General features: G+C 50.2%; 5 non-coding genes and 2 pseudogenes across 5 annotated transcripts; all 7 read left to right on the top strand.

The window, feature by feature from the left end:
* Window positions 1-234: 234 nt before the first annotated feature.
* LOC142253615 (U2 spliceosomal RNA) lies at window positions 235-339 on the top strand (annotated as a pseudogene).
* Window positions 340-5767: 5428 nt separating this feature from the next.
* Window positions 5768-5971, top strand: LOC142252999 (U2 spliceosomal RNA; annotated as a pseudogene).
* Window positions 5972-7358: 1387 nt separating this feature from the next.
* LOC142254052 (U2 spliceosomal RNA) lies at window positions 7359-7549 on the top strand. The gene has a single exon (XR_012727075.1). It is a non-coding gene; the product is annotated as a U2 spliceosomal RNA (small nuclear RNA).
* A 1387-nt stretch (window positions 7550-8936) lies between these two features.
* On the top strand, window positions 8937-9127 carry LOC142254051 (U2 spliceosomal RNA). The gene has a single exon (XR_012727074.1). It is a non-coding gene; the product is annotated as a U2 spliceosomal RNA (small nuclear RNA).
* Window positions 9128-10514: 1387 nt separating this feature from the next.
* On the top strand, window positions 10515-10705 carry LOC142254050 (U2 spliceosomal RNA). The gene has a single exon (XR_012727073.1). It is a non-coding gene; the product is annotated as a U2 spliceosomal RNA (small nuclear RNA).
* A 1387-nt stretch (window positions 10706-12092) lies between these two features.
* LOC142254049 (U2 spliceosomal RNA) lies at window positions 12093-12283 on the top strand. Its single transcript, XR_012727072.1, has one exon. It is a non-coding gene; the product is annotated as a U2 spliceosomal RNA (small nuclear RNA).
* Window positions 12284-13670: 1387 nt separating this feature from the next.
* On the top strand, window positions 13671-13861 carry LOC142254048 (U2 spliceosomal RNA). The gene has a single exon (XR_012727071.1). It is a non-coding gene; the product is annotated as a U2 spliceosomal RNA (small nuclear RNA).
* Window positions 13862-14086: the final 225 nt, after the last annotated feature.

The raw sequence follows: 14086 nt of genomic DNA, 5'->3' as shown, positions 1-14086 counted from the left end.
GAGGGGAGTTGCTTGCGCCCTAAAGGAGGAGTTATTCAGATTCATTGCAGTGGGCGGCGGCTGCAAAACGCACCATTCTTCTTGTTTTTGCTCTGCAAAGCAGCCTTTTCAAGGGTTGGCTTGGGTGACAAAATGTCTTGTGTAGGCGTGGGTTTGTCTCCCTCTCGCTCTCTCTCCCTAAGATGTGTCCGGCATAGGCCAGGGTGCCACTCGAGGCCCAAACCAATTCTGGTTACCGCTTCTCGGCCTTTTGGCTAAGATCAAGTGTAGTATCTGTTCTTATCAGAACAAACTGAGCTAGCTACACTTGACGAGATACGATCAGGGAGACGAGCTCCAAAGCCCAGCCGAGACCGGAAGAGGGAGATCGGACGGAAGAAGAGCTTGGCAGAAAGAAGCAAGAAGACGAAGGCTCGGAGAAGACTTGGGGAGACCAGAGGAACTTCGAGGAGGAACACAGCGGGAGAAGACACCCGGAGAAGAATCCAAGATCCAGCTCCGGGAACTCAAGCAGGAACCAGCCATGGCAAGCAAGCCAGAGAAGGCAGCCAAGAAGGCTCAGGACCCAGGGACCTCCAGGAAGGCTCATCCAGAGGCTTCTTCGGCCCAAGAGGCCCCTACCTCCGACGCCAGCCAGCCGGAGGGAGCCCGGACGCCGCCTGAAAAGGCTCCAACCCTGGAGCCTTGGATGCGGCAGACGGTCGCCCTGAAGCTAAAGGCGGTGGATGGTAGGTTGCCGGACATGTCCAGCGACGTGTTCTGCAAGAAGATGATTCTGGATCAGGGCTTCTCCAGGGCGGAAACCCTGAGTGTCCAGACCTTCATGACTGGCATTTTTCTGGTAACCTTTGCCACGGTGAATGCCTGCAGGAGATACTGGGAGGCGATGAACGCAGCGATGCCGGACTCCCCTTTTCATTCCTTTTTAGGATCCTGTCCTATACAGAGGGATGAAAGGAGGATCACGGTCTCCATGCGGAACCCGCACACCCCAGGAAGAGACATCTCCACGTTCCTGGGACGTCTCTGCACAGTGGTGAGGGAGCCATCCCACATCCTTAACGGCAACGGATTCTGGACGGGTAAGTGGTCAGTAACCGTTCGACTCTACAGGGAACCAGCATCCGAGGATGGTCTCCAGCACCTGCCCCCGACATTCTCTCTGGGAAACTCCTTTGGTCTCATCTACTACCCGGACATGCCACACAACTGCAGGAAGTGTGGCGGGAAAGGGCATTCGATGAAGACCTGCAAGGAGGACGCCTGCAGGGTTTGCCGGGTGACAGGACACAGCTCCAAGGACTGCACAAAGAAGAAGACTTGCAACCTATGTGGACAGGCGGACCACCTTTACAAGGACTGCCCACAGCGGGAGAAATCCTGGGCAAGGGTTGCCGCGGCGACCCAGTATCGGGTAGTCACAGCTTCGTCGACCAAGGCAGCTACGACCAAGGCCACAGAGGCCAAGGACAAGGCGGCCAAGAACCCGGCGACCGTGGCTCCAGCCGATGCCCCAGCAGCCACGGAGTCCAGGGAAAAGAAGGGTAAGAAAACTGTTGCCCCCTCCCTGGTCCCCCCCCCTGTCACCCCTGTCCAAACCCCTCCCCCCCCGGCCAACCCTACTGAGGATTCCACTACCTCCACCTCATTTCCCTACTCCTCAGTTGGTCTCCTCACCCCCCCCCCAAAGCCCACTCTCCCTCCCCAGACCATGAGAGCAGAGGGCCTCAGCACTCTTGCACTTTTCACCGAGGAGGATTTTCCAGCTCTTGTCTCCTCAGGTACAGGCCAAAGGAAAAGGAAGGTGGAAGATAGTCCTGTCGCAGAACCTTCCAAGCTGTTCATTGTGGACCCCAATCCACCCCAGGAAGAGGAGGATGGCCTCCTCCCAGAACCGGACGTGTTGGAGCAGATGGTGGAGTCCCTTGTGGCCGAAGAAGAAATGGAGGAGTCGGAAGCCACTGAGGCACCATCCCTGCTTGATCAGCTAGCAGAAGACGGTCTGCTGGAGATACCCTTACCAGCAGGTGCCAAAGAGGAAGAACCGCCCGACCGGAGTGGTAACTAAGGCACACCGCCTGCTCTAACTTTCTCTTTCCTCCAATGACTGCTAACATTAACATCTTTTCCATTAATGTTAGGAGCATCAGAGACAAGTTCCGACGTCAGACAATTTTTACGTTCCTTAACACTCAGTCTAGTGATGTATTTTTCCTGCAGGAATGCTCCCTTCCCTCCTCTAGGTCCTTCAACCATCTGGCCAGGGAGTGGACCCATGGCCCATCCTACTGGTCTGGCGGGGGCGACTGTAGGTCCGCGGGGGTCGCCGTGCTGATCAGGGGAAGCGCCTTCACATTGGACTCTGTTCAGGAAATCGTCTGCGGCAGGTTAATGCTCGTGGATGGCACCTGGGCGGGAGAACCTGTCAGGTTCATCAATGTGTATGCTTCTCCTGTGAAGAGCGATCGACTGGAGCTCCTCCAAGCCCTGCGCCCTCAGCTCGCTACCGCCAGGACGGTAGTGATGGCCGGGGATTTCAACTGCCCGATTGAGGAGGATGGACGCAGTTCTGGAACGGCTGCCAAGTTGGACGTCACATCCAAACTGCTCATTGAGATGGTGACCGAAGCCTCTCTTGTGGACGTTGTTGGCTCCATCGGACACGGATCCGTGAACTATTCATGGTGCCGATCCGATGGCTCGCTGCGTTCCAGGATTGACTTTGTGTTTACCTCTCGGGCGGTTGGGCGGAGTGGGCACTCGATGGTCCCCTGCTTCTTCTCTGACCACAGAGCCATTCACTTTCAAGGTGTGCTGGGCCATGGCTTCCCCATTGGCCCGGGCTCCTGGAAGCTGAACTGCTCTCTGCTGGAAAAGGGTGAGATTCTGGAGGAGCTTAGAGCTGCCTACTCCACGTGGCGGGCCTACAAGGCGGGCTTCCAGTCTGTTTCTGACTGGTGGGAATACGTTAAACTCGAGTTCCGTTTCTTCTTTCAGGCAAAGAGTCAACAACAGGCGTGTCTGAAGAGGAGGGACTTCAGGAGACTCCAGCGTGAGCTGCGTTCCCTGCAGGACCTTCTTCGATGCGGCTGGGACGTGAGAGAGGAGCTGGAGGAGACTAAGAGGAGCCTGAAAAGGCACTTCGAGGAGGAGTCCGAGCGAATTGTCTTCCGTTCCAAAGTGGAGAACCTGGAGAAGGGTGAGAAATGTAACTCGTTCTTTTTCAGGAAACTCCACGCCGGTCACACGCCCATGAATGAACTACGAGACGAGAGTGGAAACATGCGACGCGGGAAAGAGAACGTGATGAAGGTCGTCAGCGACTTCTACAGCGAACTCTACGCCCGCAAGACTACTGACCCCGAGGCCGCCGATAAGTTCCTGTCAGGTATCACTAACCATCTTGACCCTGCAGACGCGGCGGCCATGGATGTTCCTCTGACGGTGGACGAGCTGCTCTCGGCCGCCAAATCCTTTAGTTCTGGCAGGACACCGGGCAGTGACGGCCTCCCAGCAGAGCTCTATGTAGCGCTGGGAGACCTAATCTGTCCGGACCTGTTAGGGCTGTATGAGGAGATGGTGGTGGAGGGCAGAATGCCTCCATCTCTGAGGGAAGGAATGGTCACGATCCTGTACAAGCGTAAAGGAGAGAGGTGCGACCTGAAGAATTGGCGTCCCATCACCCTTCTGAACGTCGACTACAAGATCCTGGCCAAGACGATGGCAACGAGATTGAAGACTGTTATCGGACGGATCATCCACCCGGATCAGACCTGCGGCATCCCCGGACGTCGCATCGCAGACAGCCTGGCTCTCATGCGGGACACGGTCGAGTACATCAAAGCCCGCCGGGTGCACGCAGCCCTGATCTCGTTGGATCAGGAAAAGGCCTTCGACCGTGTCTCCCATGAGTTCCTGGGCAAAGCTCTGCACAGGTTAGGTTTGGGTAACATGTTTTGCTTGTATGTCCAACTAATGTATTTTGATATTCACAGCTCGGTGTTGGTAAACGGCTGGAAGACTGACCCCTTCCCGGTCCTCTCAGGGGTCAGACAAGGCTGTCCTCTGTCACCTCTTCTTTTTGTTTGTGTTATAGAACTCTTTGCAGAGGCTATCCGGCGGAATGGAGAGATCAGAGGGATCACCGCACCAGGACCAGAACGCTTCGAGGTCAAGTGCTCGCTCTACATGGACGACGTGACCGTCTTCTGCGCGGACCGGCGCTCAGTCGACACCCTCGTCCAGACCTGTGAGACCTTCGGACGGGCTTCGGGAGCCAAAGTCAACTGCGGGAAGTCGGAAGCCATGCTCTTCGGGGACTGGCAGCCGGCCTCTTCCGCCCCCTTCCCTTTCAGCATCCAGCCGGATTTCATCAAGGTTCTTGGAGTCTGGTTCGGGAAGGAAGGAGCAGCCCTCAAGTCCTGGGAGGAACGCTTGACCAAGATCACCCAACGGATCGGTCTGTGGAGCCTCAGACGCCTCACCTGTGAGGGCAAAGCACTGGTCCTGCGTAACGAGGTACTGCCCGTGCTGCAGTACACGGCCCAGGCCTGGCCCCCCCTTGCCACCGTGTGCAGGGCCATTACCAGGACGGTGTTTCGTTTTGTCTGGGGATCCAAGATGGACAGAGTAAAGCGGAGCATCATGTACAAGGATCCTCGCAAGGGTGGGAAGGGCGTACCCGATATCCCCACCCTCCTGCGATCCTCCTTCGTATGTGACTGCGTTCGCCGAACTCTGCGAGTCAAGAGAGGTTCCGCGGGTGGGTCCATGTCTCGCTTCTTCCTGCTCCCCCTTTGGAGACGGTTAGGCTGGGACAAGTGGGACAGCTCCTTCCCCTACAACTGGACGGCGCCATGGTTCTACGGAGACGTGGTTCGGTTTGTGAGGGAACACCAACTGGAGGGACTCAAGCCTGATTTGTGGAAGCCAAAGACTATCCACAAACTCATCAGAGCCAAGGACGAAATGGAGAACATTCCAGGACTTCATCACGACACACTGGAGACTGTTTGGACAAACGTGTCATCGGCTGGATTGACCAACGGGCACAAGGACTTGTCATGGATGGCGATACAGGGCGGACTGCCCGTCCGGTCATTCATGCACGCCCGGAACCTGTGCAAAACCCGGTACTGCCCAAGGTGCCCCTTCGTGGAGGAAACATCGCTGCACGCCTTTTGGGACTGCCGTTTCGCACAGCGCCTGTTGGTTGCCCTGGAGGATGACCTGAGGAACTCCGTCCCCAGAGGGAGCCTATCGTACCATTCCGTACTTTATGGACTCTTCCCTGGGACTCACACCGTTGGAGCCATCCAGGAGGCTTGGCGCCTTATGAACTGCTTTAAGGACGCTATTTGGGTCGCCAGGAACCGGCTCATCTTGAAGAGGGAGAGGATGTCTATCCAGGACTGCCGCAGGCTGATCCACAGCCTGCTCAGAGACTATTCCATCATGGACAGTCCGGACGACAGCGCCGAGGAGGAGGTTTAGACCTCTTCCATGCCCCCTCCCTCCTTTTCCCGTTATGTGCGTCTTTCAATAAAGCTTCGGGCCTGTGATTTCCCCACCCTATCCCCCTTTTCCCCTACCCCCATCCCCCAATCGCCGGTTCGTCGTTATTTATGGTCTAACTTTTTCTTTCAGCTTGAGTGTTATGGATAAGCATAGGAGTGTGATGTATAGTTTAGTGCGTCGTACTCTATGGCTATGTAAGAAGGATTGTATAGTTCTGTGTGTACGGGGCTGCGGCACTGTACACGGTTTGTTACCTTTTTGTGAGTAGTGCATGATAATAAAGATGCTGTTAAATCAAAAATCTGTTCTTATCAGTTTAATATCTGATACGTCCCCTATCTGGGGACCATATATTAAATGGATTTTTAGAACAGGGAGATGGAAAAAGAGCTTGCTCTGTCCACTCCACGCATTGACCTGGTATTGCAGTACCTCCAGGAACGGTGCACCCCTTCTTAACCCAGTTTCCAAAAGCAGAACTCAATTCACCTGATTCATATTAGCCCGATTTAATGAATTGGAAGAAAGCATACGTCTTCATATGCACCTCAATTTGGCCCATTCACTTTTCACACTTCCTCCTTTTGTTTTTTATCTTTCACACTTTTGACTTTCTTTATTCATCCAAATAGCAAACTCATCACCACTCAACCTGACCAACTCGGCTATGTCCCCGTGCTGCAGTTCTCTGTCTTATCTAGATCATTTGCAATTGAATGGAATAGATCCCTTTTGGACAAAGTGGATTCACCTGCTGCTGCAGTGACCACAGGTGTGATAAGATCTAGAATTGGCATCTGGTGCGATCTCTCCGCTTCCACTCCAAAGAAAGTTACCTGTTTATTCCTATCATGCATTGGTTTTTGGGGTTTTCTTTGAGTAATGATGATCTCTTTAGTAGTCTGTTGGCGCCCTCTCCTGGAGGAATAGTTTGCTTGCTCTTGGACATTCTAAAAGAGAGGTCATGATAGACATTGAGCTTCTGAGCTCAATTGGGGACAGTCATGGGTGATGAATGTTTGCAACCTACTGCGAAGCCTCATACCGCAATATAAGGAACGTCAAATACTAAGAAAGGGCGGCCTATGAAAGAATTACTACTTTCAATAAGTACACTTAAACGGCTAATTGGGAATAGAAAAACTGTAAAAAGCCCTCTGAGAAAGCCCCCCTCTAACCTTTGATAGTAAGCTTTTCTGTAGTCTGCCTGTTGATGTATTTTCCGTTTGAACTGTGCACAACATGAAGAGACGGAACACTGGCGGCTTGTCACAATGCCCCCCGATGACATCACAATAGCGCTGCTGCCTAGAAAACAAGCTGCGCAGAAGAAGTTGTTCTTTGGGTGGGAGGGTGGGCTAGTGGAAGGAGGGGGCAATCTCTTTTTTTCCCGGGTGGTAGGGGGATGACAGGAGAAGGGAAGCGGGTGGTGAGAAAGGTACAGAGGGCAGGGTTTGGGGGCTGGGAAGGAAAGGGAAAAGATTAGGGTTTGGGGATGATGAAAGGGCTTTCTACGGGTAAGGATGGCAAAGGGTGGCAGTGACGGAAAGTCAGGCAACCTGTCCTGTCCGTCTTTTTGTATCGTGAATTGGAAAGACTGCAAGGGGGAGGGGAGTTGCTTGCGCCCTAAAGGAGGAGTTATTCAGATTCATTGCAGTGGGCGGCGGCTGCAAAACGCACCATTCTTCTTGTTTTTGCTCTGCAAAGCAGCCTTTTCAAGGGTTGGCTTGGGTGACAAAATGTCTTGTGTAGGCGTGGGTTTGTCTCCCTCTCGCTCTCTCTCCCTAAGATGTGTCCGGCATAGGCCAGGGTGCCACTCGAGGCCCAAACCAATTCTGGTTATCGCTTCTCGGCCTTTTGGCTAAGATCAAGTGTAGTATCTGTTCTTATCAGTTTAATATCTGATACGTCCCCTATCTGGGGACCATATATTAAATGGATTTTTAGAACAGGGAGATGGAAAAAGAGCTTGCTCTGTCCACTCCACGCATTGACCTGGTATTGCAGTACCTCCAGGAACGGTGCACCCCTTCTTAACCCAGTTTCCAAAAGCAGAACTCAATTCACCTGATTCATATTAGCCCGATTTAATGAATTGGAAGAAAGCATACGTCTTCATATGCACCTCAATTTGGCCCATTCACTTTTCACACTTCCTCCTTTTGTTTTTTATCTTTCACACTTTTGACTTTCTTTATTCATCCAAATAGCAAACTCATCACCACTCAACCTGACCAACTCGGCTATGTCCCCGTGCTGCAGTTCTCTGTCTTATCTAGATCATTTGCAATTGAATGGAATAGATCCCTTTTGGACAAAGTGGATTCACCTGCTGCTGCAGTGACCACAGGTGTGATAAGATCTAGAATTGGCATCTGTTGCGATCTCTCCGCTTCCACTCCAAAGAAAGTTACCTGTTTATTCCTATCATGCATTGGTTTTTGGGGTTTTCTTTGAGTAATGATGATCTCTTTAGTAGTCTGTTGGCGCCCTCTCCTGGAGGAATAGTTTGCTTGCTCTTGGACATTCTAAAAGAGAGGTCATGATAGACATTGAGCTTCTGAGCTCAATTGGGGACAGTCATGGGTGATGAATGTTTGCAACCTACTGCGAAGCCTCATACCGCAATATAAGGAACGTCAAATACTAAGAAAGGGCGGCCTATGAAAGAATTACTACTTTCAATAAGTACACTTAAACGGCTAATTGGGAATAGAAAAACTGTAAAAAGCCCTCTGAGAAAGCCCCCCTCTAACCTTTGATAGTAAGCTTTTCTGTAGTCTGCCTGTTGATGTATTTTCCGTTTGAACTGTGCACAACATGAAGAGACGGAACACTGGCGGCTTGTCACAATGCCCCCCGATGACATCACAATAGCGCTGCTGCCTAGAAAACAAGCTGCGCAGAAGAAGTTGTTCTTTGGGTGGGAGGGTGGGCTAGTGGAAGGAGGGGGCAATCTCTTTTTTTCCCGGGTGGTAGGGGGATGACAGGAGAAGGGAAGCGGGTGGTGAGAAAGGTACAGAGGGCAGGGTTTGGGGGCTGGGAAGGAAAGGGAAAAGATTAGGGTTTGGGGATGATGAAAGGGCTTTCTACGGGTAAGGATGGCAAAGGGTGGCAGTGACGGAAAGTCAGGCAACCTGTCCTGTCCGTCTTTTTGTATCGTGAATTGGAAAGACTGCAAGGGGGAGGGGAGTTGCTTGCGCCCTAAAGGAGGAGTTATTCAGATTCATTGCAGTGGGCGGCGGCTGCAAAACGCACCATTCTTCTTGTTTTTGCTCTGCAAAGCAGCCTTTTCAAGGGTTGGCTTGGGTGACAAAATGTCTTGTGTAGGCGTGGGTTTGTCTCCCTCTCGCTCTCTCTCCCTAAGATGTGTCCGGCATAGGCCAGGGTGCCACTCGAGGCCCAAACCAATTCTGGTTATCGCTTCTCGGCCTTTTGGCTAAGATCAAGTGTAGTATCTGTTCTTATCAGTTTAATATCTGATACGTCCCCTATCTGGGGACCATATATTAAATGGATTTTTAGAACAGGGAGATGGAAAAAGAGCTTGCTCTGTCCACTCCACGCATTGACCTGGTATTGCAGTACCTCCAGGAACGGTGCACCCCTTCTTAACCCAGTTTCCAAAAGCAGAACTCAATTCACCTGATTCATATTAGCCCGATTTAATGAATTGGAAGAAAGCATACGTCTTCATATGCACCTCAATTTGGCCCATTCACTTTTCACACTTCCTCCTTTTGTTTTTTATCTTTCACACTTTTGACTTTCTTTATTCATCCAAATAGCAAACTCATCACCACTCAACCTGACCAACTCGGCTATGTCCCCGTGCTGCAGTTCTCTGTCTTATCTAGATCATTTGCAATTGAATGGAATAGATCCCTTTTGGACAAAGTGGATTCACCTGCTGCTGCAGTGACCACAGGTGTGATAAGATCTAGAATTGGCATCTGGTGCGATCTCTCCGCTTCCACTCCAAAGAAAGTTACCTGTTTATTCCTATCATGCATTGGTTTTTGGGGTTTTCTTTGAGTAATGATGATCTCTTTAGTAGTCTGTTGGCGCCCTCTCCTGGAGGAATAGTTTGCTTGCTCTTGGACATTCTAAAAGAGAGGTCATGATAGACATTGAGCTTCTGAGCTCAATTGGGGACAGTCATGGGTGATGAATGTTTGCAACCTACTGCGAAGCCTCATACCGCAATATAAGGAACGTCAAATACTAAGAAAGGGCGGCCTATGAAAGAATTACTACTTTCAATAAGTACACTTAAACGGCTAATTGGGAATAGAAAAACTGTAAAAAGCCCTCTGAGAAAGCCCCCCTCTAACCTTTGATAGTAAGCTTTTCTGTAGTCTGCCTGTTGATGTATTTTCCGTTTGAACTGTGCACAACATGAAGAGACGGAACACTGGCGGCTTGTCACAATGCCCCCCGATGACATCACAATAGCGCTGCTGCCTAGAAAACAAGCTGCGCAGAAGAAGTTGTTCTTTGGGTGGGAGGGTGGGCTAGTGGAAGGAGGGGGCAATCTCTTTTTTTCCCGGGTGGTAGGGGGATGACAGGAGAAGGGAAGCGGGTGGTGAGAAAGGTACAGAGGGCAGGGTTTGGGGGCTGGGAAGGAAAGGGAAAAGATTAGGGTTTGGGGATGATGAAAGGGCTTTCTACGGGTAAGGATGGCAAAGGGTGGCAGTGACGGAAAGTCAGGCAACCTGTCCTGTCCGTCTTTTTGTATCGTGAATTGGAAAGACTGCAAGGGGGAGGGGAGTTGCTTGCGCCCTAAAGGAGGAGTTATTCAGATTCATTGCAGTGGGCGGCGGCTGCAAAACGCACCATTCTTCTTGTTTTTGCTCTGCAAAGCAGCCTTTTCAAGGGTTGGCTTGGGTGACAAAATGTCTTGTGTAGGCGTGGGTTTGTCTCCCTCTCGCTCTCTCTCCCTAAGATGTGTCCGGCATAGGCCAGGGTGCCACTCGAGGCCCAAACCAATTCTGGTTATCGCTTCTCGGCCTTTTGGCTAAGATCAAGTGTAGTATCTGTTCTTATCAGTTTAATATCTGATACGTCCCCTATCTGGGGACCATATATTAAATGGATTTTTAGAACAGGGAGATGGAAAAAGAGCTTGCTCTGTCCACTCCACGCATTGACCTGGTATTGCAGTACCTCCAGGAACGGTGCACCCCTTCTTAACCCAGTTTCCAAAAGCAGAACTCAATTCACCTGATTCATATTAGCCCGATTTAATGAATTGGAAGAAAGCATACGTCTTCATATGCACCTCAATTTGGCCCATTCACTTTTCACACTTCCTCCTTTTGTTTTTTATCTTTCACACTTTTGACTTTCTTTATTCATCCAAATAGCAAACTCATCACCACTCAACCTGACCAACTCGGCTATGTCCCCGTGCTGCAGTTCTCTGTCTTATCTAGATCATTTGCAATTGAATGGAATAGATCCCTTTTGGACAAAGTGGATTCACCTGCTGCTGCAGTGACCACAGGTGTGATAAGATCTAGAATTGGCATCTGGTGCGATCTCTCCGCTTCCACTCCAAAGAAAGTTACCTGTTTATTCCTATCATGCATTGGTTTTTGGGGTTTTCTTTGAGTAATGATGATCTCTTTAGTAGTCTGTTGGCGCCCTCTCCTGGAGGAATAGTTTGCTTGCTCTTGGACATTCTAAAAGAGAGGTCATGATAGACATTGAGCTTCTGAGCTCAATTGGGGACAGTCATGGGTGATGAATGTTTGCAACCTACTGCGAAGCCTCATACCGCAATATAAGGAACGTCAAATACTAAGAAAGGGCGGCCTATGAAAGAATTACTACTTTCAATAAGTACACTTAAACGGCTAATTGGGAATAGAAAAACTGTAAAAAGCCCTCTGAGAAAGCCCCCCTCTAACCTTTGATAGTAAGCTTTTCTGTAGTCTGCCTGTTGATGTATTTTCCGTTTGAACTGTGCACAACATGAAGAGACGGAACACTGGCGGCTTGTCACAATGCCCCCCGATGACATCACAATAGCGCTGCTGCCTAGAAAACAAGCTGCGCAGAAGAAGTTGTTCTTTGGGTGGGAGGGTGGGCTAGTGGAAGGAGGGGGCAATCTCTTTTTTTCCCGGGTGGTAGGGGGATGACAGGAGAAGGGAAGCGGGTGGTGAGAAAGGTACAGAGGGCAGGGTTTGGGGGCTGGGAAGGAAAGGGAAAAGATTAGGGTTTGGGGATGATGAAAGGGCTTTCTACGGGTAAGGATGGCAAAGGGTGGCAGTGACGGAAAGTCAGGCAACCTGTCCTGTCCGTCTTTTTGTATCGTGAATTGGAAAGACTGCAAGGGGGAGGGGAGTTGCTTGCGCCCTAAAGGAGGAGTTATTCAGATTCATTGCAGTGGGCGGCGGCTGCAAAACGCACCATTCTTCTTGTTTTTGCTCTGCAAAGCAGCCTTTTCAAGGGTTGGCTTGGGTGACAAAATGTCTTGTGTAGGCGTGGGTTTGTCTCCCTCTCGCTCTCTCTCCCTAAGATGTGTCCGGCATAGGCCAGGGTGCCACTCGAGGCCCAAACCAATTCTGGTTATCGCTTCTCGGCCTTTTGGCTAAGATCAAGTGTAGTATCTGTTCTTATCAGTTTAATATCTGATACGTCCCCTATCTGGGGACCATATATTAAATGGATTTTTAGAACAGGGAGATGGAAAAAGAGCTTGCTCTGTCCACTCCACGCATTGACCTGGTATTGCAGTACCTCCAGGAACGGTGCACCCCTTCTTAACCCAGTTTCCAAAAGCAGAACTCAATTCACCTGATTCATATTAGCCCGATTTAATGAATTGGAAGAAAGCATACGTCTTCATATGCACCTCAATTTGGCCCATTCACTTTTCACACTTCCTCCTTTTGTTTTTTATCTTTCACACTTTTGACTTTCTTTATTCATCCAAATAGCAAACTCATCACCACTCAACCTGACCAACTCGGCTATGTCCCCGTGCTGCAGTTCTCTGTCTTATCTAGATCATTTGCAATTGAATGGAATAGATCCCTTTTGGACAAAGTGGATTCACCTGCTGCTGCAGTGACCACAGGTGTGATAAGATCTAGAATTGGCATCTGGTGCGATCTCTCCGCTTCCACTCCAAAGAAAGTTACCTGTTTATTCCTATCATGCATTGGTTTTTGGGGTTTTCTTTGAGTAATGATGATCTCTTTAGTAGTCTGTTGGCGCCCTCTCCTGGAGGAATAGTTTGCTTGCTCTTGGACATTCTAAAAGAGAGGTCATGATAGACATTGAGCTTCTGAGCTCAATTGGGGACAGTCATGGGTGATGAATGTTTGCAACCTACTGCGAAGCCTCATACCGCAATATAAGGAACGTCAAATACTAAGAAAGGGCGGCCTATGAAAGAATTACTACTTTCAATAAGTACACTTAAACGGCTAATTGGGAATAGAAAAACTGTAAAAAGCCCTCTGAGAAAGCCCCCCTCTAACCTTTGATAGTAAGCTTTTCCGTAGTCTGCCTGTTGATGTATTTTCCGTTTGAACTGTGCACAACATGAAGAGACGGAACACTGGCGGCTTGTCACAATGCCCCCCGATGACATCACAATAGCGCTGCTGCCTAGAAAACAAGCTGCGCAGAAGAAGTTGTTCTTTGGGTGGGAGGGTGGGCTAGTGGAAGGAGGGGGCAATCTCTTTTTTTCCCGGGTGGTAGGGGGATGACAGGAGAAGGGAAGCGGGTGGTGAGAAAGGTACAGAGGGCAGGGTTTGGGGGCTGGGAAGGAAAGGGAAAAGATTAGGGTTTGGGGATGATGAAAGGGCTTTCTACGGGTAAGGATGGCAAAGGGTGGCAGTGACGGAAAGTCAGGCAACCTGTCCTGTCCGTCTTTTTGTATCGTGAATTGGAAAGACTGCAAGGGGGAGGGGAGTTGCTTGCGCCCTAAAGGAGGAGTTATTCAGATTCATTGCAGTGGGCGGCGGCTGCAAAACGCACCATTCTTCTTGTTTTTGCTCTGCAAAGCAGCCTTTTCAAGGGTTGGCTTGGGTGACAAAATGTCTTGTGTAGGCGTGGGTTTGTCTCCCTCTCGCTCTCTCTCCCTAAGATGTGTCCGGCATAGGCCAGGGTGCCACTCGAGGCCCAAACCAATTCTGGTTATCGCTTCTCGGCCTTTTGGCTAAGATCAAGTGTAGTATCTGTTCTTATCAGTTTAATATCTGATACGTCCCCTATCTGGGGACCATATATTAAATGGATTTTTAGAACAGGGAGATGGAAAAAGAGCTTGCTCTGTCCACTCCACGCATTGACCTGGTATTGCAGTACCTCCAGGAACGGTGCACCCCTTCTTAACCCAGTTTCCAAAAGCAGAACTCAATTCACCTGATTCATATTAGCCCGATTTAATGAATTGGAAGAAAGCATACGTCTTCATATGCACCTCAATTTGGCCCATTCACTTTTCACACTTCCTCCTTTTGTTTTTTATCTTTCACACTTTTGACTTTCTTTATTCATCCAAATAGCAAACTCATCACCACTCAACCTGACCAACTCGGCTATGTCCCCGTGC

The sequence above is a fragment of the Anomaloglossus baeobatrachus genome, chromosome 9, assembly GCF_048569485.1.
Source record: "Anomaloglossus baeobatrachus isolate aAnoBae1 chromosome 9, aAnoBae1.hap1, whole genome shotgun sequence".
Classification (NCBI taxonomy): domain Eukaryota; kingdom Metazoa; phylum Chordata; class Amphibia; order Anura; family Aromobatidae; genus Anomaloglossus; species Anomaloglossus baeobatrachus.
This window is presented reverse-complemented; position numbering and strand designations above follow the sequence as displayed.